At 38.5% G+C, this 27801-nt stretch overlaps 1 protein-coding gene across 5 annotated transcripts in view; it reads right to left on the bottom strand.

Annotated features, from left to right (window-relative positions):
- fynb (FYN proto-oncogene, Src family tyrosine kinase b) overlaps window positions 1-27801 on the bottom strand; it is a 241711-nt gene that overhangs the window by 69260 nt on the left and 144650 nt on the right. The gene's annotated exons all lie outside the window — the stretch shown is intronic.

Consider the following 27801-nt stretch of genomic DNA (forward strand, 5'->3'; position numbering starts at 1 on the left):
TACTAACAATTTATGTAAAATATATTTCAATTATTTAGCATTTCTGAATTGTTGGGAAAATCAGTCTAATCAATCTTGTTCAAAGTAGTATGAACATACAGTATTTAATGCAAGTCATTTTATTTTTGATGGAGAGCAATGACTGAGGCCAGTAAAAATAAAATCTGCAAAACTTACATCACTGTTCTAGTGACACCATTATGCCATAACATCTTAGCATCAGACAGTCAGAATACTTTGAAAAATTGCACCAGCACGGCTACAAGTGACAGAGAGAAGGTCAATCATCCATGCAGTTGAAAAGATCTGTCCTAAGGCCATTTCTAATCTTTAGTTGGCAACACGATTTTGCACTCTGGTCTAAATGGGACAATACTGTTGTATCATGGGATCAGCCTTACAATGTTTTAATATTTTTAAATATGTGCTTTCTGCCTCAATTTCACTAAAATTATCTGTTTTTATCATTAATTGTTTACCACCTTTTAGAAGTAAAAGATACAAAGAAGAATAAAAAGTGAGAACAAAAAAAGAAAAACAGGAAATAACTTACAACCAAAACCTATAGGCATGCATGTGATTTTTGGTAAAAGGTTTTTAAATTCATCTATGCAAACATCCATTCAATATCTACACCATGTTTTTTATGGCACTGTAAACACACCACAAATTTACAGGAGACAAATGTAATTCTTTAGTGAATCTAAGTTATTCTTTATACTGTTTTACATCATAGCAATGACTAGCACTTTCTCCTGCCTATACACTTTTATAGGGCTAATACCCCTTTTGGATGTGCGTGCATGACTCTGTTCAGGGCTGGTTCCCACTTTGTACCTAGTTGTCCCAGAAAAAGGCATCAATTACCTAGGTGCCTAAAATTGGCCACACTAGTTAGGAATGTATGTTTTTGTATTGTACTGTACTGATCTATATGTGTCTGTGCAAAAAACAGATATCCTGCTGGTACATCAGTTTTACTATGTAAGAATAAAACAATTAATTAGCAAACAAATGACACATGGCAGGGGACAGGTCTGGCAGTGTCCAAATCTAAAAATGCAAAACCAAATGGGTAATCAGAGGGAACATTAAGTTTTTATTCTGGTAAATGGCAACTTGGGAGTTATATGCCAGATTTAGTTAACAAAAGGCCAAGAAATAAAAACTGGGCATTGAGCGGAGGATCAGGTCATGGGGCATTAACAGAAAACCAAAGGAAGTCCAACAAAACAGTGGAAGACAATATAGCTGAGGTGTCCAACTTTGATCCTGAAGTTCTACCGTGGATGCAGGTTTTAATTCTAACCATTTACGCAATTAATGACCAGTTTTAGCTGCTAATTGACTTTTGCCTTAACTTCAAATGACTTGCTATTGAAGACTCAGACTCTGTTTTTCTTAATTAGCATTCAAACAATAATGAGATACAAAATGAGCCAACAAATAACCAGCTAATCTGTGTCCACCATATAAATATCTGAAAATAAAGAAGGGAGTAATTCTTGGTAATATAGATTCTGTTCGGGTCCAGAAAATATTTCGAAGGTGCTCAAAAAAAAAAACCAAAAAAAAAACTATCAAACAGTTTTGGAAATGTCTGGTGTGTTGTGTGGAACTACACTAAATAACAATTTTAATTAAAAAAAACAGTTTTAATTATAAAGAGGGATTGACTTTTAAAACTGGTTCAAGTCAAATTGGTTGAAGCCCCCGCTTAGCTAATCTATTGGCTCATTTTAGATTGGCTGCCATTTCAGGAAAAAAGAATCAATTCAGAGGACAGAGTCTTAAAACACATCAATTAAAATGAAGGGAAAAAGTAATTAACAGCAAGGATTGGTTACTGATGAACAAAGTGGCAGGAAGGAAAACCTTCAGGATCGGACTTGGACACCCCTGCAATAGAGGGTTTCCAAGAAGAAGGTGGGATGGGGCTTGCAGCATATTATGACAGGCAGCATGGTGGCTACAAATGGTGTATTAAAAAGACCTCCAGAGTGAGCTATGGCAGGACAGTCCCTGGATCTTCAGCACACACCCCTGACCACAGAGCTAATTTTTGTATTCCTCCAAAAGTAATGTCTGGCTTGGGTTTAAAAGCTGTTCACTGCTAGTAAAACAATGAGTTCAGAGTCCAGGGACAAGTTGGGACATGGGGTCAGCTGGCAGCAAGGCAGTGTGGTCAGAGATTATAAGACAGACGAATGTTAGAGGGAAAGTTAATATGCCTCCCCACCCAACTGTTAGTGAATAGACACTGTGTCATCAGACCTAGTGTGGAAGATAGGCTTTGTTATCAACAGCAATGTGTATCTTAGGCCAGGGTAAAGGTTTGTGACATTTTTGGACTCAAGGAATTCAATGAGACAATTTCTTTCTTGATCAGGGGCTTTTCTGAAAAGTTACTGCTGTTTTTTGTGCCTTTTTTGGGAGAGTTTGCATGGTTGTTATCATGGCAATGTTACCTAGTATGCACCAGAAGCGGGCAAAAGATGATGTCATCATTCTGACCGTATAATGGTCACTGTGTACATTTCAGGCTTATTGTTATTTTCGTGACTCTTGGGAACAGAATCTACCTTTGAACTTTTGACTTTGATTCTTGGTTATGGATTTGACTATGCAGAATATCTTTCTGACTTCTTGTATCAACTCTTGTGTGTTTTTTGACCAGTTCTTTTCTCCTGGTCAATGCTCATAAAATGTACAGGTTTTCATCCCCCTTCTGTTTATTGATATGTTGCATTGCCTTATATCCCTCCTTATTTTACTTAAACCACCTATATTTTTTTATAAAATTGAATATTGCACTAGTTTTCCTCCATCATCATTTAAATAGAAATAACTTTTTAATTTGTGTACAGTAATCAAGTTCTTTGTAGGTGTTGTTTTATTGTATACAATACAACATACAATATACACACACACACACTATATATATATATATACACACACACATACACATATATATATATATATATATATATATATATATATATACACACACACACTCTATATATATATATACACACACACACATATACACACATACATACATATATACACACACACACACATATATATACACACACACACACACAATACACACACACACACACACACACATATATACACACACACACACACATACACACACACACACATATACATATATATATATATACACTGCTCAAAAGAATTAAAGGAACATTTTTAATCAGAGTATAGCATAAAGTCAGTGAAACTTATGGGATATTAATCTGGTCAGTTAAGTAGCAGAGGGGGTTGTTAATCAGTTTCAGCTGCTGTGGTGTTAATGAAATTAACAACAGATGCACTAGAGGGGCAACAATGAGATGACCCCCAAAACAGGAATGGTTTAACAGGTGGAGGCCACTGACATTTTTCCCTCCTCATCTTTTCTGACTGTTTCTTCACTAGTTTCACATTTGGCTACAGTCAGTGTCACTACTGGTAGCATGAGGCGATACCTGGACCCTACAGAGATTGCACAGGTAGTCCAACTTCTCCAGGATGGCACATCAATACGTGTCATTGCCAGAAGGTTTGCTGTGTCTCCCTGCACAGTCTCAAGGGCATGGAGGAGATTCTAGGAGACAAGCAGGTACTCTAGGAGAGCTGGAGAGGGCCATAGAAGGTCCATAACCCATCAGCAGGACCAGTATCTGCTCCTTTGGGCAAGGAGGAACAGGATGAGCACTGCCAGAGCCCTATAAAATGACCTCCAGCAGGCCACTGGTGTGAATGTCTCTGACCAAACAACCAGAAAGACTTCATGAGGGTGACCCAAGGGACCCATGTCCTCTAATGGGCCCTGAGCTCACTGCCCAGCAGCATGCAGGTCGATTGGCATTCGACATAGAATACCAGAATTGGCAGATGCACCACTGGTGCCCTGTGCTTTTACAGATGAGAGCAGGTTCACCCTGAGCACGTGACAGAAGTGAAAGGGTCTGGAGAAGCCATGGAGAACATTATGCTGCCTGTAACATCATTCAGCATGAGCAGTTTGGTGGTGGGTTAATGATTGTCTGGGGAGGCATATCCATGGAGGGTCACACAGACCGCTACAGGCTTGACAAAGGCACCTTGGCTGCCATTAGGTATCAGGATGAAATCCTTGGACCCATCGTCAGACCCTATGCTGGTACAGTGGCTCCTGGTGCACGACAATTCCTGGCCTCATGTGGTGAGAGTATGCAGGCAGTCCCTGGAGGATGAAGGAATTGATACCATTGACTGGCCACCACATTTTCCTGACCTAAATCCAATAGAACACCTCTGGGACATTATGTTTTGGTCCATCCAATGCCACCAGGTTGCACCTCAGACTGTCCAGGAGCTCAGTGATGCCCTGGTCCAGATCTGGGAGGAGATCCCCCAAAACACCATCTGTCATCTCATTAGAAGCATGCACCGATGTTGTCAGGCATGTATACAAGAACACAGGGGCCATACAAAGTGCTGCATACAATTTTGATTTGCAAAATGGACTAGCCTGCCACATAATTTTTTCACTCTGATTTTTGGGGCGTCTTTGAATTCAGGGCTCTGTAGGTTGATCATTTTCATTTCCATCAAACGATGTGGCATCCTTTCATTCCTAACACATTACCCAGTCTATATCATTATAGATATCCAGGAGGATTTCTTTATCCCCATTGAGATCTGATGTGTTTTCAAAGTGTTCCTTTAATTTTTTTGAGCAGTATATATATATCTATACTAATAAAAGGCAAAGCCCTCACTCACTCACTGACTCATCACTAATTCTCCAACTTCCCGTGTGGGTGGAAGGCTGAAATTTGGCAGGTTCATTCCTTACAGCTTCCTTACAAAAGTTGGGCAGGTTTTATATTGAAATTCTACGCGTAATGGTCATAACTGGAAGCAGTTTTTCTCCATTTACTGTAATGGAGATGAGCTTCAACGCCGTGGGGGCGGAGTTTCGTGTGACATCATCACGCCTCCCACGTAATCACGCAGTACATAGAAAACCAGGAAGACCTCAAAAAAGCGCTCAAGAAAACATGCATTATATAATTGAGAAGGCAGCTAAACAATAAGAAGCGAGTTCTGCTACTTCGGAAACAAAGCACGATGTAAACCTACACTTTAAATTAAGTTCATAGACAGGCTGCCGCTGGCGTTTGTAATTTAGTGCCTGCCCATATAAGGCGTCCGTAATGCCACGGGTAAATATTCACGTGCCTGCCCATATAAGGTTTTAAGTGCCAGGACTAAGGTAACATTAAATAAAGCTATGGACATAGCAGCGCACAGCAATCCGTCCGTCAATAATAGCAAACTGCCACGGGTAAATATTCACGGGTGGAGGACTGTGCTTATGGAGAGGAAGATGAGATGGTCAGGGTGGTGTTTGACACAAACTCAGCGAGACTGCGAGAGAAAGTTTTAAGTGCCAGGACTAAGGTAACATTAAATAAAGCTATGGACATAGCACGAGATGGCACCAGCACAGCTGGGAACCTTCGATGCAAGTACAGCGAGTGGCTCACGTGAACTGACGCAGTGCACAGATAAAAGCAACAGTTCCAAAGAGCTGAACAAAACCGAATTACACAATTGAAAAGGCAGCAAAAATATGAAGCGCCTGATAAGCATATTCATAAATGCAGCTACTGTGGAAACAAAGCACACGGTGGAAAAGTCAATGTCCCGCTAAAGGAAGACAGTGTAAAAAAAACCCGTGCATGCAGTGTGTCAGGTCTCAGATAAAGAAGACGACGAGCTGTTTATTAATGCAGTAAGAAACGAATCGATGAATGAAACCTGTCATCTTTACAACGATTGACAAACACGGAATGTAACTTGAACACAACACATCCTACAAATACGAACCTGATTGAAAGAAATAATGATAATCAAATCCTTGATGACAGCAACACTCAGTAACACTCACAAAACAAATACTGTATATTGACAGTCATGTTACGTTATTTTTAAAATGTTCCCTTTTCTTTTTCTACCTTTTTAACACACTACTTCTCGCTATGATACGGGTATATATATATGTATATATATATATATCCCTCTTTACATACTCGAATAATGGATACTTTATTCGCCATCAATGATTGTTTTGGTAAAGCCATACTCAGTGTATTCATTAGATGAACGGTAAAAAGTAAGAGCGAGGGAGGATGACTCATTGAGGCATGCAGGCTGTAGTGCGCAACTCTATCTGAATTGCGCGATCACATTTGAAAGAATATATCTTTTCAAGTTCTATTTAGTCCATATGTGTCAAACTCAAGGGCAGGGCCACATCCGCCCGGCGTAATTATATCCGCCCGCGAGATCATTTTATATACTGTATTATTGTTATTAAAGCCCGGGTATATGAAGCGCTGGTAACACAATAAACTACAGATCCCATAATGCAGCGCTTCAGCTGCCTTGCCGAACACTAACCGCGTTAATCAAGTCTACCATATGATGCTGCAAGTTATTGCGAAGCTAGAGTTATTGCGCACTGAGTTTGCACGGCGCTTTGGTGACTTTGAAGAACAAAAAGTACGTCTACATGCGGCTCGAACCTTGTGCATGTTTGGTAGCACATATCTGTGTGAGAAGCTCTTCTCAGTGATAAAGACTAACAAAACAGCACACAGGAGTCGCCTCACTGATGAGCACCTGCAATCCATCCTGAGAATCTCCACAACACAGAACCTCACACCAAACAGAAACGAACTTGTGGCCAAAAAAAGATGCCAGGCGTCCAGCTCTAAAATGACATATGAGCAAAGACAACTGAATGATTTGATTTGTTATTGCACGTAAGAGCGGAGTCAACTGTTTTAACAAACAGCGTATTGCACTGATACGAAATAGCTGTGTGTGTATATATGTAGATATGTATGTATATGTATATATATTTATATATGTATATATATGTGTATATGTATATATATGTGTATATGTGTATATGTATATGTATATGTATATATGTGTATAATACTAGCAAAATACCCGCGCCTCGCAGCGGAGAAGTAGTGTGTTAAAGAAGCAATGAAAAGAAAAGGAAACATTTTGAAAATAACGTAACCTGAATTGTTTTGTCACTGTTGTGAGTGATGAGTGTTGTTGTCATATATATATATATATATATATATATATATATATATATATATATATATTAGGCTTGGGCGTAAACGGTAATATGGTATCCCGGATCTAAAATAGCAACGGTGTCAGTTTCAATACCGTTATACCGTCATAAAAACAATGCACTTATATAGGAGACAAGGATTAAATATTAAATATAATTTATTTAATGCCTAAAATGCGTATCACGATGCGTGGTTGTCATCACGTGACAGCGTGGAGGAGAAAGAGAGAGGTGGGGAAAGATGGCGAGTCGCGCACCGAACGAGAAGGGAGAGGCGGTAAATACGGACGAGGCAATTTGCAAATTGTGCAACAAAAAGGTGACTGCGAGAGATGGAAATACATCGAACCTAAGGTCGCATATACGAAACCACCATCCACTCACTGCTGCGAGGATGGACCCGGGTTCACTCAGTGCAACAGTTTCAACGCCTCCCGATGCAGGACCAACAACATTTAGGTCCACCGCCAGTACGCAGCCGACGATAATGGGGGCCTTCGGGAAAGCAACAAAGTACAAAAGGGACAGTGTCCGTTGGAAAACCTGTACTGATGCAGTGACAAAATACTTGGCGAAGGAAATGGTCTCTTTTCACACAGTGGAAAAAAAGTCCTTTACGGACATGGTAAAGGTCCTAGATGCCCAGTACGAGCTGCCTGGACGGAAATATTTCTCACAAACAGCCGTCCCACATTTATATAGTAAAGTTAGAGACAATGTTCAAGTGCTGCTGTCAGCGTCACACAGTTATTCCTTAACAACTGACATGTGATCGTCAGTTAACATGACACCATATATGACTCTGACTGTCCATACTATTACACCTGACTGGAAACTTGAATCCAAATGCCTCCAAACTACGATTTTCCTGAGAGTCATACAGCAGACAATCTTGCTGCTGCGCTCAGAGCTGCACTTCAGGAATGGCAACTTGACGAGAAAAAACTTTTAGCCATAACCACTGACAACGCTGCTAACATTCATGCCGCAATCAGGTCCCTGCATTGGCCGTGGCTATGCTGCTCGGTCACAATCTAAACTTGGCTGTCACAAATGGATTGCATGACCAGAGGCAAAAACCGAGCCCCTCGGACTATGTCGTAATATTGTCGGGCCTTTTCACACAGCTGGCAACGTAAGCATGAACTCCACAAGAAGCAAGTGGACTTGGGACTCCCAAAACATAGTCTCATAACGGTAAGCATAAAACGTGCAGAGAGTTCCTCAGGGCAGGGGCTCAAATATAAAAAGGGATATATATATATATATATATATACATATATATATATATATATATATATATATATACTTTATATCACATAAATTATATATATATAGTATATATATATTATATATATATATATATATATATATTATATATATATATATGTATTTATATATATATAGTATAATGCAGGCTTATGCATATATATATATATTAGCCTGAAATAAATGTATATTGAAAATAGGCTATATTACCAATGGAAAACCATTTTTAAATGGTAATTTTTATTTTTTATCAAGTAAATGCAGGCTTGATGATATAGGGACTTATTTAGCCTGAAATAAATGTGCATGCAAATTTCACCAAGTGGAATAATATACGCTAATGGACATATTTATTTAAAATTCATTCGTTTGTTTATGCCTATTTATTCATTCATTCGCTTATTTATGCCTATTTATTCATTCATTTGTTTATGCCTATTTATTCATTTAGATAGATAGATAGATAGATAGATAGATAGATAGATAGATAGATAGATAGATAGATAGATAGATACTTTATTTAATCATTTATTCATCATTCATTAATTAATTCATCCATCCATCCGTCGGCAGGACTGCGCAACTCGCTGGGGCTCCAAACTGGCAATGGTGCAGCGAATCCTCGAGCAGGCCCAAGCGATCAGACACGCCCTGTCTGATGACAGAAGGAGCAGCCTGTCCCTGACCTGGCAGGACATGGACGTCTTGAAAGCTGTTCACGAAGCACTGAAACCAGTCGGTGACTTCACTGATATTTTGTCAGGAGAAAATTATGTGACCAGTTCCTGTATCCTCCCCATACTACAGCTCTGCAGGGACAATGTGTTGGCTGCGTCAGAAAATGACCACCAGCTAACAAAGTCAATCAAAACTGGAATTCTAACAAAGCTGGAGGCCAAGTATGAATCCAATTCAGTGCGCAAAATATTGCGAAAATGCACTTTCCTCGATCCTCGTTACCGTGGAGGATATGAGACGGATGACAACGCATTGGCTGAGACCAAGGCTGAATTACAGGCTGAGATCGTGAGCTTAGAGGCAGCAGGTCCAGTGGCCATCAGAGTGGAAGAGGGGGAGGAGGCAACCTGCACCCTCACGAAAAAAGATGACTTTGGGGAGTATGCTGAAAAAAAATCTGATGCAATGGCAGGTCCCGTCGGCACCGTAGAGGACCGAGTCGGAGCTGAAATAACAGCCTACTGTTTGGAGCCAGTTACTCAAGGAGACGAGGACCCACTTATCTGGTGGAAAAATACTGCCGGGCGTTTTCCCCAAATGTCGCGAGTGGCACGAAAGTACCTGTGCGTCTGTGCCACAAGCACACCATCGGAGCGGGTTTTCAGCACCGCAGGTAAAGTTGTCGGTCCACAACGTGCCCTGTTAAAGCCGGACAAAGTAAACATGCTGGTTTTTCTAGCGAGAAATCTTGAATAGATTGATGCCACTTGCCATTCGTTCCTTTTCGCACTGTGTTTATTTTTATTTAATTGATTCAGGTATTTTTATTTGGTTTACGTTAAAACGATATTGGAAAGAAGACGTTTTTGTTTAGGACTATTGCTTGGCAATACTTTTTATAATATGGATGATGTTTATGTTAATTCAACTCTGGTTGACTGTTGTGGGTCTAGTTGCACTTTTTTATAAGCTGCTCATATTTGTTATTAAAAGTTGTTCAGGCGGTGTGATTTAATTTAATTGATTTGTGTGCGCTGCTCTCAGGAAAACTGTTCTGGATGTTTATATTAATTTAATTCTGTTTGACTGTTGTATTTGCACTTTTTTATAAACTGCTATTTGTTGCTAATAAAAGTTGTTAATATTGTTCTGCATGTTATTTTGTTATTGTTTCAGTATTAGTGTTTGATATTCAGTTTCTGAACGGTTTAGGCACAAGCCAACAGTTTGGTGATGCTGTCTGAGCCTTACGTCACAATTTTTTTATTATTCACGGTAATACCGTATACCGAGGTAAAATAGGGAGGAGGTTTGACGGTATCAAAATTTGGATACCATCCTAATATATATATATATATATATATATATATATATATATATATATATATATATACACACACACACACACACACACACACACATATATATATATATATATATATATATATATAATATACACACACACACACATATATCTATACTAATAAAAGGCAAAGCCCTCACTGCCTCACTCACTCACTCACCACTAATTCTCCAACTTCCCGTGTGGGTGGAAGACTGAAATTTGGCAGGCTCATTCCTTACAGCTTACTTACAAAAGTTGGGCAGGTTTCATTTCGAAATTCTATGTGTAATGGTCATAACTGGAACCTATTTTTCTCCATATAATATAATGGAGTTGAGTTTGATGGCCGTGGGGGGCCCCTGTGTATTTAGACTTTCTATTTTCATTTTAACTGTAATTTGCTCTGTCAAATGCTCCCTTTACCACTAAAAACATTTCATGTGGTACTTGTCACGAAAAACTTCTCTCATTAAAAAAAAAAAAAAAAAAAAAACAAACATATTTGTTAAACTCTCTACTTTCTAACTGTGTCTGCACCAATTTCTTTCTCCCATCAAGCCAATATCATGCTATTTGTCAATTGTATACAAGCCCAGAGTGAGTGTGTGCATGTTTTTGAGTATGCTCTGTGATGGACTGGGTTATTGCACTTCCTCCTCCAAGTTCCACATGATCTTTTAATGGAAAAGTAGATTCTCACTAGAAAGTAGCAAGTAACCTTGGGAAGTAGCCATGCAGTTTGACAGATGATCAATAACTTATCATTAATTCAACAACAAATTACAAAGTATACAGAAGTAGAAATAAAGAAATTATTATCATTCACAGTAGCACTCCAACATGGGTTTCAAATTTGATTGAGATAGATTCTATTTTTCTTAATGTACATTTGCAAAATCATAAAAAAATGTTCAATTCAAATACCACTTTTGTCAGCAATTTTGTCCATACTAATCAAATGTACAACAGAAAATACCAGAGTTACCAATTTGTTTACTATTACCCAAACACCGATTTCCTCTATATTTTGTTTGTACAAAATTTCTTTCAAAGGATATACATTATTTCATAAAAGCAGCAGAGAGAGATGAGGGTCCCAAACAAGATACAGAGAATCTTCATTTTACAGAAAAACATTACTCTTGACAAGTTTAGTTAAATCACTTAATTCTTTGATTCATCACTTCACTACCACACTTGACATCCAGACTAATACAGCATCATATTTTGCACTTCCAAGACAAAGTGATGCCTGCCTTTCCTGTATTATCAGATGGTTTTCCAGAACCTTTCAGACCATATGAAAGTTTCTCTTAATGGCTTCACCACATTCCTCCTTTATACATTATTGTACTTGTTACTTATTGGCCCTCCTTATATTTCATTGACATTTTCTTTATTTAAATTTACAACAATCGTCTACTGTCTTAAGACTATCATTCGATAGTCCTAGGTTTGCCCTGAAAACAACTCTTTAGAGTTGTCTCAATTTTGATGAACTCTAACACAGAACATTTAGAACCTGTGTTTGTTACCTTTATACATGAGAAGGTGAGGGTGAGAAATTAGCTTATACTGAACAGAGGCAATCCCAGTACATTCTCAAAGCTCATTTGGGTCTTGGGACAGGTATTTGCAACCTTAACTTGGAACAGACAACTGACTTTAGGTACAGAGGCCAAAAAATGGTGATTCAGAGAGGAGGAAAACAAAATATCTTTTGATAAATATATAATCCGATTAGGCAAACTCAAATAAAAAGCATCCTCTTTAAGTCAGTTCCTTAACAGTATTTAATCAATAAAATCGTGATAAAGATTTTCAAAAACTCTGGTGTTATAAAACATGAAACTTTAGAACAATATTCAAGCTATCCAATGAATCACTGAACATTCCCAGTTTTCCAAGCATAAAATAAAATTTGATTCATCTGCTACCAATGGGAACCCAATATAAAGGACATTTACTTTGTGTCTTTCCATATCTAAACTATCTGGAAAAAACAAAACTGCTACCCTCTATAGCCATGTTACTTCTGGCCTGATATCTCCTATTCAACATTTCTCAACTGGTCTTATAGGCTTCAAATCTGAATCTTAATGACACAACTACTTTAGACAAGCCTCCTTTTATACCAACCTGGTTCATTTTGTGGTGGATGAGATGAGGTCTCCAAGGTGATTACTATAAAATTGCCACTTCTGCAATCCCACTCAGTCACATGCAGCCTTGGCCAGCCCATCCAAATTCCAACACCACAAAGGCACACATGTTCTGCCTATGCCACAGATATGCCTCTAACTGGAAATACCCCCAAGAACCAAGGTGCATGTCCCAACAATAGCTCCACAAACTCCAATCCAGGCACACACTTAAGGAGACTGGATAAACCAATTCCACATTATAATTATTAGCCTTTACCTATCTTTGAAAACATATTAACTTAATACAAATAAATGACAACTAAGGATGACAACCTTGTGTCTGCAATGATAACTCCTACATTCTGTCCTTATGAATGACTTTATCACTGCGTGGTGGTTAAACGACAGTTCAGTATCTTTCTCTTTTCCTAAGTTCAGAACATGTGAACTAAGGTCAGAAGACATTACTAAAGCCAATGTCACATTACATGACTTCTAGTTATAGAAAATGTTAGACTTGTAAACTGCAGTTGCTGATCGATTTGCCAGGCCATGTCAATTTACATGACTGAAAATTGCTGGGCATGTCACATTTAGTCACTATGTGCCAATCCAGCGCAGTCATGCTCACCTCTTTTTGTGATAACCAATAATGTGATACATGATGAAGCAGGTACTGTATGAGGGGTTAATTAACAGGTATGGCAAGGTGAGCCCCAATTTCTGCCCTATTTTCTTTCTTCTCACTCTGACATGGTATGTAAAACATGAGACATCAGACAAAATTCTCTTTTGTTTGCGAGGTCCAAAACGTTCACGTTCCTTATTACTCATTGCTGCGTTCTAAGCATTGTTCTTCAGGGTGAGCATTCATTGGTTGTCAGCTATCATGCATACAATCTTTCCTGTGCCTTAAGGCAGAATGAAAGCTGTTTGATTTTCTTGGAGGGAGTCATGGACTCGTTGGATCAAGTCATTGGGCATGCCATATTATGCGGCTGACTTCATAGGAGCGTGCCACCAACTGCCTCTTTCATTATTATTATGTAAATGAAAGCTATTATTGACAATCACTGGAAAAGTAATCCAGTTTGACATGGCCTTCCGTCATTCACTGACCCAAGGTACTCAGGTACCAAGCATAGTGACATGCATTGTCAAGTATTTCTTGCTTGAAGGTAATGTGTAATAATGTGTTGTATCAAAAAATGATTGCATCGGGAACTTTTACATTCAATATTTATTTCTTTTTTCCATATTAAATAAACATTCAAATTTTCACATTTTTTATGGCCCTGCTTTATTTAACTAAAAATTACTCCATGAGTTTGATACGCATATAGCCATTTATTTTTCTTTGTAATAAAAAAGCTGAAAGATGTATTGATTTTACAAGAAATAAAATTACTCTCCTTATGTTGCTTTAATATGACCGCCAAAACCAGGTTTCAACTAGCAGTTAAACTACCAAAGGTAACCGAGACTGTGTCCTTAATTTTGTTCTTTTAATTTATAAAATTTTTTGGAGACCACATGCCTTAGAAACTCCACTTCTCATCTGAAAACAATAACAGTACTTTTCATTTATTTATTTTTTTTACACATTTTGTGTTAAATTATATAATTCTGATGGTTAGAAAGCTTGTATCTTATGATTCTGCTTTTTTGGGTAACATCTGTAAATATTTCAGGCTGTGTGTATTCATAAATTATCAAAAGCCAAAAAATATCTTTAGATAATTGAAGTCCCTGCTCTGTATCTGCATTTTAGCTTTTATATTAAACTAGCAAAAGTACCCTGTGTAGCCCGTGTATATGTGTAAAATGAGTTAATGTAAGACAGAAAATGTTTCTGTATGTTGTAAATTTTTATGCAGTAAATAACTGGGGACTGGAGGAGGATATAGCAGCTGGAGAGCATTGGGGCAGGATGGAATCATCTTTGGAGTTTTGAGTGTCACAGTAGCAGGAATGAATGGTTCATCTAGAAGTTTCAAGTGGCACATGAGGAGGAGAAGGGTTTACTGTTTTGAGCAGTCAGCGAGCCTATGGTCTTCCCCTGACCAAATGTGGGAGGGAACTGTGCAAATTTTGACAGAGATTGGTCAAATAGTGTGGATTTGTATATCGGACATACTGTATACGCACATTTGAGCTTTATACATTAGATCACTAGGTAAATGAAACTACTTTAGATAGTGAATATCATTAAGTTTACTAAGGTAAAATGTGCAAAAATATTTCAATTTATTTTGGATTTTCAATTAATACCAACAAAGGATTCCTATGCTGATAATTAGGGGATAAAGGAAGGTAAAGTGACAACTAACACGTATGCACGGTAATGAAAAATTACCAGTTCAGCACCACTTGTAAAAAAGATAGCAGTGATGTTAAACCAGTGTGGTAAATGCAGTGTGGTAGCAAAAAGCAGTAAAAGCCATGGAAAGACTACTTGGCCTGTAAATGTTTACACAAATTAGTTCTCATTATCTTGGGAAAGAAACTGCTGTCCCGTTAAAGAAGGAAGGGAAACATGGAAATGTGTGTGGGTGGTAAACCAAAGTAAAACAAAACACAGCTGTTCTTGAATGTTCTTCTACAGGAGAACATCTGGGAGACAAAGGATGAATTCTGTGTACACAGTAGTTGAAATATTCGTTTCTTCAGGGGCATCACTGAAGCACTGAGTGTCACATATATTTCTGAGATAAAAAGTGCAATGTAGACATCTGTTGGGGAAGAAGGTTTAACAAATCAAATGTGTTATATTACCACTGTTCTAGAAGGTAGGAACAAATGGGTTGATTTAATGCTTCTGATTTTGTTTCAGAATTAAAAACATAAATAATGAGATCGCTCACCATAGGGACGCTGAAGATTGCATAAAGAAATACTAAATTTGCTTTCCAACAATAATACAAATTGTCATGGGTGAGGTAGCAAGATAATCATAGCAATAAAAATAATTCAGCAAAGTGACAGGTATTGCTTTGGCGAGGCAATCTTTGCCTACTTTAACTTATTCAATGGACATTGAATTAGTAACAGAACGGATGTGTTATTATTTACAAAGGTAAATATGCAGTAGTTGATAGGCTTAATTTGAGTTGAATATGTGAAATATCCATATTGGCAATGCAGAAAAGTTGTGACTTGGGATAAATATTCATTTAAGCTGTGCTATTTCTATAGTTATTTAATGCTGAATTAACTTTAATAAGTATGAATGGACAGAATGGTGGCATAGTGGTACTGCTGCGTCACAGATGCAGTGTCATGGGTTTATATTCTATGCCAGGTGCCTTTGAAGAATTTGCTCATTCTTATTACTTGTTCTATTCTCATTCTTCCTACAGCACAATTTCTATTGTTTACCATGCCATTTTTAGGACCTTTTGGGACAACTCTGACCATGCCATGGTATTTCTTATCCTTTCATATAACCAAATTGCAATCAATTGAACCCAAAATAAAGACAGTGCATAGGTGGACTAGCAAGGCTGTGGAAAGAATACAGGATGGATAGGATTCTACTTTCTGGGAGGTATTAGAAGATGCCTCTGATGGATTAAACAAGTATACAGACACAGTTATTTCTTAAGTTTTTTTTTCCAGCTAAAACAATTGTCAAATACAATGACAATAATACATAATGACAAATCTTGATTTTCTAAAACTGCATGAGAAAGCTCATAAAAGGTGGAGATAAAAATGTTTATATAAGGGCTAAATATCAACTAGACAAAGCCACTGAGAATGCCAAAAGCAAATAAGGCCATGCTGGAACAAGGGTTTTCCAGAAATTATTGTTTTGTCAGCTTTGAATGTTTTAAAAGTGATCACTGGTTGCAAATGGAAGCTCACTGACACTGACTAGCCCTTCTTCACCCGATCAGTTGAGTTTTTATTGCATGCTTGCAAAGACCCCCCTCATCTAATCAAGACAAACTATGTGTCTTAAGCCCCTATCATTCTAGCTGCACCTCCCCTCTACCATTTCTGAGCATGAAGTCTGTTTGCTTTTCTGGAGACAGAAGTAATATAAAAAACCCAGGTCCAGAAGAGCATCTCTTCATCCACTCTAAAGCACTGTTCGGATAAGATAGCTCTTGGATTTACAGATATTTTCATTCAGTCTTTAGGTCAATGATGTTTCAAAGAATCCACGAGCATCCTTGTGCCTGAGAAGCAAAATACTTTCAGTCTAAATGATTATAGGTCTGTGGGACTGACCACTGTAAAGGGTTATTTCAACATGTGATTCTTCAGCATCTCAAATCTGCCAAATTCTCTCGCTGACCCATGAAAGTTTGCTTACCATACCAACATATTAGTTGAGGATGCAGTGAACACGGCTCTCCATTTGATATTGCAGCACGCCACAGGTCTCGGGATCCCCGACTTTTAAATAACTGACATCAGACAGTGAAGCTGGGTGAATGTGAGGACAGCATCCCCTCAGAGCCATGTTCGGTCTCCTTTCCTTTTCTCTCTCTACATCAATGATGCCATCTCCAGTGAACCATCTGTTAAACTGGTCAGGTTTCCTGATGACACCACCCTGACTGGCCTGATAATAAACTGGGATGAAATGCCATATTAAAGGGAGGTGGATCAGCTGGTCAGTTGGTGCAGCCTCAATAAATTTACATTGCATACTTTAGGAGACACACCTCTCTCCTCCTACATCCCTAGTTATAAATGATGTCACTGTCAACAGGGTGGAACCATAGTAATTTTCCATGGCATAACCATCACTCACAATATGAACTGGGATGAAAACAGAACTGCTCTTATCAACCAGCTCTACAGCAGATGTTTTTTTCCCCTTGTCAGCTTAAAAAGTTTAACCTGACCCAATCAGTGCTTGTACAGTTTTATAGAGCTGTCATTGACCGCATTCTCACTTTCTCCTTAACAGTCTGGTATGTCAATGCACCTGCTCACTCGAAACAAACTGCAGTATGTTATTTGAACAGAACAGAAGACTGGAGGCCTGAAACTGGACTCCTCTGAGATCCTGTATGCATCAAGGGTCAGGAACCGTGGTGAAAATGTAAGCAAAGACTATTCACCCGAACAACCAGCTCGTTCAGTTATAACCATAGAGGAAGTAGTCACCAGAGCTAAACACAGTCTCCGATTCCTCTCTGTCTTTCCTTGATTTATTACTCCTCCATTCAATACAAACAAATTATGTTCATTAATGGGACTTTGTATATTATTTGATTGCAGTGCAATTCTGCTTTACTATATTGTTTTATAAATAAATGGGCAAAAAGTGGTGCTGTTGCTGTGAGACTACAATCCTGTTTTTTCCACTCCTGTTCTCTTCTTTGTCCACTGTCTGCTCCAAATTGAAGTCTTAGGATACTCACATTGGCTCTGTAGGAACAGCTTCCTTTTACTTCCATACTTATTTGAGCCAATCTAAGCCAGGGTGGTTACTGCACAAGAACCACACACCAAGAATAGTGGGGCTTCAAAGACAGTGTGTCTCAGGTGAGTGCTCCCTTTCTTATTCCCTCCACCAGCATGTCAATCTCTCTCTCTTGAGGTCTGGTCTTCTAAACTTGTAACATTTTTAATTTTGCTAAACTTGCTTTTTGTATCATCATTTCTAGGACAGTTTAGAAATTGTCAGACTAAGCCAGAAGAATATACAATGAAAAACAAAGATGATTTTTAACAATAAAAAAATACACATAACATTGCACTTTAGTGTTATTAATATTGCTAATCAGCGGAAAGATATTGTTTCAGACAGAGAAGCCAATCTTTGGTAACCTTCATCCTTCCTTTAAAATTAAAGACAGGAATTTGCTGAAGTTAGAAGCAAAAATGTAATTGAAGTTATCAAAATCGAAACCCATATTGAAAATAATGACCCTATAAAACACAAGGACAACTATACGGTATAACTACTTATTTTTCTTCATTTTTTGTAAATTAAAAATATGGAAATTTTAGGGTTTGTAATTTTCATTCCCTATCAGACCATGCTACTGTAATTAAATTAAAAAAGATTACATTAAAAACATGACATATATAATAGAAACTAAAAAAACATACACAACCATGCAAAAAATATTTGTAACTATTTGTTAAAACCCTCAAGTGCAATATTAGGTGGAGGGGTGGGAGTTATCACTTTTAGTTGTGCCTTTGTGAGAAGGTTGGCATCCTTCAACATCTGCAGTAAGATGCTACAGATGTTCTACCAGACGGTTGTGGCGAATGCCCTCTTCTACACGGTGGTGTGCTGGGGTGGCAGCATAAAGATGAAAGACGCCTCACGCCTGGACAAACTTGTTAAGAAGGCAGGCTGTATTGTAGGAGTAAAGTTGGACAGTTTAACATCTGTGGCAGAGCGACGGGCATTAAGCAAACTCCTGTCAATCATGAATAATCCACTGCATCCACTGAACAGTGTCATCTCCAGGCAGAGGAGTAGCTTCAGTGACAGACTTTGTCACTGTCTTGCTCCACTGACAGACTGAGGAGATCGTTCCTCCCCCACACTATGCGACTCTTCAATTCCACCCGGGGGAGTAAATGCTAACATTAATTTTATTTTTATTTTTTTCATTTTTATTACTATTTAATTTAATATTGTTTCTTTGTATCAGTATACTGCTGCTGGATTATGTGAATTTATCCTTGGGATTAATAAAGTATCTATCTATCTATCTAGTAAGATTTCAGTATATAATTTAAAACTGAAAAGGAAATACACACACTTTAGGATGTTTCAATTCCTGAGGCAGTGCACCAAGAAAAAGACCATGGCCTAAAGATATCACGTGACATATGTCATTAGTTTGCTGTACTTAAGTATTTATTTTGAATAGGTCTACTATTGGGCAAAATCATGCAATGTAAATACTGAACTGAGAAGCCCTGGGGGTGGGCCCTGGGGGTGGGCCTAACTTAAAGTTTGGAAAGCTCTAAGCTAAACTATTCCATTAATGATGACTAAGAAAGACGAGTCCATGAATAAAACAAAATCTAAAGGATTAACTATTGCTGTTAATTGCAAAATTGATCACTTCATACTGCACATCATTACAAAAAATTCAAGATACAGAGCCGAGAGACATCATTCAGCGAGGCCCGACAATTCTTACACATTACCTTCATATCTCAAAGATTTAAATGAAAGGTACAAATCTTCACAGTTTGAGCACCTAAGCAGCTGTAGAGCAGCCACATTCACAGGGGACTACTGGATACTGCTGAACTACTTTGGTTAAACATGCAGTTAATCAAGATTAAATTGTGTCACGTTTTACGATCGGTCATGATTAAAAGCTTTGACAGCCCTAATATATGTATATATACACACACCAGTAACGGCACACTGCATGATAACATGCAGTGAATACACTTCACTCGAGAATTCATAGTTTTCATACTCTGTCTCTGTACGTTTAGCATTTGTTTGCTCGAAGGTTGATGCGTTTGCTGCTTCCTGAGCAGCTCTTCTTTTCTCCGTCCTATTTCCCCATTCTTCTCTTCTTTTGTCAGCATCTTTTTGCATTAAAACTGATTTAAGTCAGTGTTTGTGTTGCAATTACTTAGTAAGTTTTTTTTCATTTTTCACTTAAGCTGGCACTTAAGTCTTCAATCTGCCTCAAGAATGAAGAGGACCATTCCGCTTCCACCCTCGATGACTTCACTTCCTTTTCTGTCCTTTAAAGCCGCCATATTTGACTAACCTAGTCAGTTCTGTTTTGGACTCTGTTCTGAGCACATCAGTGCTAGCAATTTAACCATTTGCAGCCAGGGAAATATTATACAGGTGGCTGCCCCAAACCTTTATGACTCGTGTTTGGTTTTATGACAGTGGCGTAGTCGGCAGGATGAAGGCTTCACTGAGGAACCAGGACTCAGACCTAAAGAATATCTAGGTGGGAGATTACCGTGGCAGACTTTGAATGGGGGGTGTGTCCCGTGGTTTGGAAAGACACTGTGCAGGCTCCGCTCCCGAAACACTTGACCGGGCAAAATAATCCATACAGGGAGTACAAGGGAGGGGCTCAAGGGGCTTATTATGCTCTCTCGGAGAGCACTTAGCTAAAAGTGGGGGTGCCCTAGACTGGCAGGTAACAAATGTGAAAACATGGAGATTTGACCCTGAGCGGCCAACCCATCAGCAGGCTTACACCCCCTGGAGCAAAGTATGGGCATGGCTAAAGCCATGGGACAACAGTCCCCTACAAATAGTGCAGCAGGTGACATGCTACCTGCTCTTAAATCAGCACCCTAAGGGTTTTACTCAGCCAGTCTGGAGACAACAATTTAAAAATATAGATGAGCTCATAGAAAAAGACCAGACGGCCTCACAATCTGAGAGGGCAGGACCGTCCGTTAGTTGAGCTCGGATGGATTAGGTCCCAAAGTTTCAGCCCCTCTGTTGTAAGCCAGAGCCTGTGCTGATGTCTCCAGATTTGCAGGCACGCAACCTACTTGGGGATGAGGAGGAATGCAGGAGGAGCGGAGGGAGGGGTTGGTGTGCTCGTATAATTTAATGGACTCTGCAAAGGTTAAGACTGTGTTTAGTACCCCTAGGGGACACTGGCAGTATCTTGTCCTTCCATTTGGGTTACACAGGGCCTGGCTACTTTCCAACGTCTGGTGGATAAAGTACTACAACCTCATAACTCATATAGTGCTGCCTACCAGGATGACGTTGTCATCTATTCCAGCACATGGAAGGAACACTTACAGTAGCTCCGAGCAGTATTGCAGACAGTAGGTGAAGCTGGACTTAATTAATCAGATTAAGAAGAAATGCTTCTTTGGATTAAACAAAGCCAAATGTTTGGGCTACCTGGTGGTTTGGGATACCGTGAAGCCACAGTGTTCCAAAATTGATGCCATTTTGAGATGGCCCTATCTGCGAACCAAGAAGCAGGTCCAAGCCTTTCTTGGATTAGCGGGTACTACCGCCGGTTTGTGCCTCGATTCGAGAGCAGCGCCCTTAACAAAGAAGACGGCACCAAACCATGTGGTATGGTCTGATAAGACAGATGCTGCATTTAGTGACCTAAAAAAGGCTCTTACTTCAGCACCCGTCTTATGGGCACCTAAATTTTCTCGGCCTTTTATTCTCCAAATGGACACTTCAGATATAGGCTGGGAACCGTGCTGAGCCAGAATGTTTGGTGTTGAACACTCAATTAGGTTCCCGAGTCAGAAACTGTTGGTGAGCCTGCACCAGCCATTCAATGGGTCATGTAACATCCCAGCCGGGACACCAGCCCATGCCTGCCGTCCATCACAATACATAGGGACAATTATACTAATTTTCAGAAAACTGCATTTCTCACCTTCTTTTCCATGAAAAGCATTCAGAAAAATGTAAAATAGTCAAGGTGATAAGGACATGTAGAGATACACGAAACTATTACAAGTTGGAAACAAACTTGGGGATGATTAGTAAGACAAGTGTAGTGATCTGGGAAATCCAAAAGGTCAAAACCAGGAAAGCAAGAGATAATGTCAGACTAAACCAAAATGAGAATTCCTAACATTAGGTCTACTTGAAAATAAAACTAATTGCAGCTAAGTCACAGAGAGAATGCACTGAGGGGTGTTGCTCCTGCTGAGTGGTGCCATACTGAAAAATACAGGAGACATCACTGATCATAGCTCCCAAGACAAAGTGAGAGAGAGTGGAAAAATTTGTATTATGTAATTAAAAAAAATAATAACAATAAAAGAGGTAGTAACAAATTACAATGATCCCAAAACAAAAACATGTCAAAAAAGAAGCTCTAATGCACAAAAATTCCAAATGCAACAGAAAAGTGCCAGGAGAAATGACCAAGGTATAATACAACGTACAATTTAATCATATATGCAGCAATCTATTTTTTACAATGCAATGCACTCAACCATTACAGCATTAAAAACTAAAATGTTGCACAATAAAAAATGAAAACTACTTCAATGCTAAGATTAAATGAACTGTTACCACCTTATGAATTCTCCAACTTAACTCACAGGCTGGACATTTTCTAAATGTGTTTTAAACTTCTGTAAAGGCTGCCTTCAATACACTGTTCCATGATCATATTTTTAAGTGTGATTCATATTAAACTGAAAATCAGCCTTAAGCATAAATTATAGCCTTGCTCTAATGAATATCAGCATGAACTTGAAGACCTCAGCAGAAATACCAGCATAATAAGAACATGACACAATCGCTTTAGAGTCAGGCTTGTTTGAAGATAATTGCTTTTTACAGTGCCCTGTCAGAAGCATGTGGGATAGCATAGACATTCAGTACAGTGGACTGATTTGTGGATTTAGATTTCTGCATATTGTCATTAGGAGAAAATTTGCAAACTTAAAAAGTTTGTTATAAATTATGAATAAGCAGAGAAATTGAATTTCAAATATCACACACCCGCAGAGTGATAATTATTTACCTGCTATTTGTGTCATGCAGATACTTAAAAGATATAGTGTTAAAATAAAAGATAATTACAATGACTAAGCATTTAATAACTACTGGTAAGTGGATTTCAGTATTAATCAAGGAATTGCTCTTGCATACTGTATACTTATTATATTTGTACAAAGAATATTCAAACATGGTAAAAAACGGCTTTCAACTTCTTTGTGGAGGTCTGAAAGGTGCCAACATGGGAAAAGGCTTAGGATTGAAAACAAGGTCATTGAAGATGTGACAGGAAGTGGAGGACTCAGACTTGTACAAGAAAACATTTCTGTTTAGCACTGATACAAGGCTGTTGAAACTGACAATCATTATGAAAAAAATGAGGTGTTTATGAATATATATCTAGTTATTTTATAAATATGTTCAAACAATTCAAGAACACACTAATACCATTAAAAGAACCCGAACCATAAAAAACTGAGAACCTTTTCATGTATATATGACTGAACATTAATAAAAATTAGGATACATTACAATTTTTCATATATATTTTTTGCAACCTGTGTACAGGCAGCTAAGCCATCTTTGAGACACACAGTGAACAGAAAGGAAAAACAATTAAGTAACCTTGTGGTTTACAGTATGTTTTTGAAGTTCTTGGTCACTACCCCACACCACTATATCTATAACCTGATACTCTTGAAAGTGTGTTCTTTAAAGCTGGTTTATAGACAGTTTAAAGCATTTTGTAGCTTCTGATTTCCTGTTAATGCTACAAGGCTAACCACTGCTTGCTTTCTCATGTAAATGGAAACTCAACATTTTCTAATATACAGTGCATCCGGAAAGTATTCACAGTGCATCACTTTTTCCACATTTTGTTATGTTACAGCCTTATTCCAAAATGGATTGAATTCATTTTTTTCCTCAGAATTCTACACACAACACCCCGTAATGACAACGTGAAAAAAGTTTACTTGAGGTTTTATGCAAATTTATTAAAAATAAAAAAACTGAAATTACATGTACATAAGTATTCACAGCCTTTGCTCAATACTTTGTCAATGCACCTTTGGCAGCAATTACAGCCTCAAGTCTTTTTGAATATGATGCCACAAGCTTGGCACACCTATCCTTGTCTAGTTTCGCCCATTCCTCTTTGCAGCACCTCTCAAGCTCCATCAGGTTGGATGGGAAACATCGGTGCACAGCCATTTTATGATCTCTCCAGAGATGTTCAATCGGATTCAAGTCTGGGCTCTGGCTGGGCCACTCAAGGACATTCACAAAGTTGTCCTGAAGCCACTCCTTTGATATCTTGGCTGTGTGCTTAGGGTCGTTGTCCTGCTGAAAAATGAACCGTCGCCCCAGTCTGAGGTCAAGAGCGCTCTGGAGCAGGTTTTTATCCAGGATGTCTCTGTACATTGCTGCAGTCATCTTTCCCTTTATCCTGACTAGTCTCCTAGTTCCTGCCGCTGAAAAACATCCCCACAGCATGATGCTGCCACCACCATGCCTCACTGTAGGGATGGTATTGGCCTAGGGATGAGCAGTGCCTGGTTTCCTGCAAACGTAACGCCTGGCATTCACACCAAAGAGTTCAATCTTTGTCTCATCAGACCAGAGAATTTTGTTTCTCATGGTCCGACAGTCCTTCAGGTGCCTTTTGGCAAACTCCAGGCGGGCTGCCATGTGCCTTTTACTAAGGAGTGGTTTATGTCTGGCCACTCTACCATAAAGGCCTGATTGGTGGATTGCTGCAGAGATGGTTATCCTTCTGGAAGGTTCTCCTCTCTCCATACCTCCCTGACTAAGGCCCTTCTCCCCCGATCGCTCAGTTTAGATGGCTGGTCAGCTCTAGGAAGAGTCCTGGTGGTTTCAAACTTCTTCCACTTACGGATGATGGAGGCCACTGTGCTCATTGGGACCTTCAAAGCAGCGGAAATTTTTCTGTAACCTTCCCCAGATTTGTGCCTTGAGACAATCCTGTCTCGGAGGTCTACAGACAATTCCTTTGACTTCATGCTTGGTTTGTGCTCGGACATGAACGGTCAACTGTGGGACCTTATATAGAGAGGTGTGTGTCATTCCAAAATCATGTCCAATCAACTGAATTTACCACAGGTGGACTCCTATTAAGCTGCAGAAACATCTCAAGGATGATCAGGGAAAATAGGATGCACCTGAGCTCAATTTTGCGCTTCATGGCAAAGGTTTTGAATACTTATGTACATGTGATTTCTCAGTTTTTTTGTTTTTAATAAATTTGCAAAAACTTCAACTAAACTTCACGTTGTCATTATGGGGTGTTGTGTGTAGAATTCTGAGGAAAAAATTGAATTTAATCCATTATGGAATAAGGCTGTAACATAACAAAATGTGGAAAAAGTGATGCGCCGTGAATACTTTCTGGATGCACTGTATATATGGGCAATAATGCTGCTAACACTATTAGAACTCCATCAGTGACTGTGACAATTTAGATGGCTAAATCTATAACAAAAATTAATTATTCAGCAACTTTAGTGATTTCTCCAGGCACATAATAAAAACAAAGAAATTGAAGAGACACTTTCTATAGCACATGAAAAAGGATAAAGTTATATGAACCACTGATTTCACTGCTACCCTCAAATTTGAATACTGAAATGGAAAACTTCCTTGGTAAGATGTGACCCAAATTGTGCTTCAAGTTAAAACAATGTTACAATTTCCACCTGAGCTTAATATCTACAAACAGTAGATTTCAAGCTATACCAAATTTTCAATGAATTTCAATTGAAGGAATAATTAAGACTAATTATAATGTCTAATTTAGTTATAGTCCATACCTTTCTGTGGTAAAACTGATTAATGATAGATTGATTTGACACAAAGAAAAAACAAAACACATCAAAAAATATTCTGCACAATGAAAATACTGTTGGTATCATACACATATTGTTAACTGAAATTACGGTAGGCTATTAAACAAATCACAGTATAATGAAAAGTCCTGTGACTAGTTTATGGAATTAGTGGATTGGCTTAGGTTAGTTAACATTACCACGGTATTCTTATTTCTTGAAACTACTCAGGTTATACACTCATTAGATCATAAGATACATCACCTTTCATGTCACAAGAAGTGTACACTTGATACCAACTTGGAACTTTCTGAAGCACACGCCTTTTAAAAAATCATTTTTAGGACCAAGATCAAACTTTTTAAAAAATTTTTTGATTAACATCATCATTACCATTTTCACTCTGCTTGTTCTGTTGGGGGTTGTAATAGCACCATGCGGAGAGGGGTTGACCAAACCACTCTACCAGCTGCAACTTTTTCAAAAATCTCATGGGAAACTCTTGGATACTACTAGGACAGCTGGGAGAAAAATCCCACCAGAACATCCTGGGATAGCCAATAGGTCTTTTCCAGATGGGTCATGCCCTATACGTAGGATGCCCCTCTTTTGACCCCCGATAAAATGCCTTAAACCTTAGCTGACTCCTCTTGATCTGGAGAAGCAGTGGTTCTACTCTTTAAGTCCTTAAAGATTGCTGAGCTCCACACCCTATCAAAAACATGGGCCTGGCAATTTCATTTTGGCAGCTTGTACTCCCAATCATTATTTTAGTGACAGCACAGAGCTCTTACCGGTATATTACATTGGGTATATTGTGTAGTAAATATAAAGCTTCATCCTAACATTTAACTCCAACTTTGCCATCATGGCCCAGAACAAGATTTTTTTTTCTGAGGAAAAAATGAATTTAATCCAGTTTGGAATAAGGCTGTAACATAACAAAATGTGGAAAAAGTGATGCACTGTGAATACTTTCTGGATGCACTGTACTTTGCACAACTGAATCTACTGAAAGAATGTGGTATGCTGCAACGCAAAATCCAGTGCTGACACAGGCACTAAAATTATCAGGCATGCAGATAAGCGCTGGCGATGATCAGATGAGAATTTATCAGCGCACACATCAGATTTGTACAGATCAAACCAGGATCTTGCCTAAGACCACTTTTACAGCAGTTTCTTCTCAACTAATCTGAATAACAATTTTATTGTCTTGCTGGACAGCTTTTGTCCAAGTGTACGTCAATTTGTCTCAACATGGATTGTGCTCAGTCACGCTGAATTTACAAAAGACTTTTTTCCTGATATATATATTTTTTTTTACTTAAACCTTTTCTGGAGAAATGTCTCTAAAAGGAAGAAAAAAAGTCGGCAAACTATTAAAGAGAAATTTTCCTTGCTTTCAAATCCCTACAAACCTTTCAAGACTCCAAGGACAGTGGTAGCCTGCTCCATGCTGGTCAGTTGAGTAGGTACAAATTCCACTGCACTGTCTACCTGATAGTAACTCTGAAATTAACTGATGAAATTGTTGAACAACACACCATAGCGAGGTTCCTTTGGGAAGAGGGTGTGAAACCTGCAGAATTTCACAGAAATTAACAGGCCTGCAGTAATACAATCTGCCCTAGGAACATGGATTTTAAAATATTTTATGGCATTGCTCATAAAAATATACTATTATTCACATTGCAAAACAAAACTATACACTTACAAAGCTAAGATCAGTTGTTATTCAATTTGGACTGCAGTAGGCCACAGATTATCCCAACTCCATGTGGCACAAGACAGGAGTCAGGCTTATATGGAATGTCTGTTCACCGCACGTCATGGCAGTTCAAGCATTCAAAATCATTTGGCCAATCTGGAGTTATAAATCTACCTTAACTGTATTTCTTTATATTAAAGGAAGTTTATAAAGGTGGCCGAGAAAAAAAATGTAATCTCGG

The sequence above is a fragment of the Polypterus senegalus genome, chromosome 3 (genome assembly GCF_016835505.1).
Source record: "Polypterus senegalus isolate Bchr_013 chromosome 3, ASM1683550v1, whole genome shotgun sequence".
Taxonomy (NCBI): Eukaryota; Metazoa; Chordata; class Cladistia; order Polypteriformes; family Polypteridae; genus Polypterus; species Polypterus senegalus.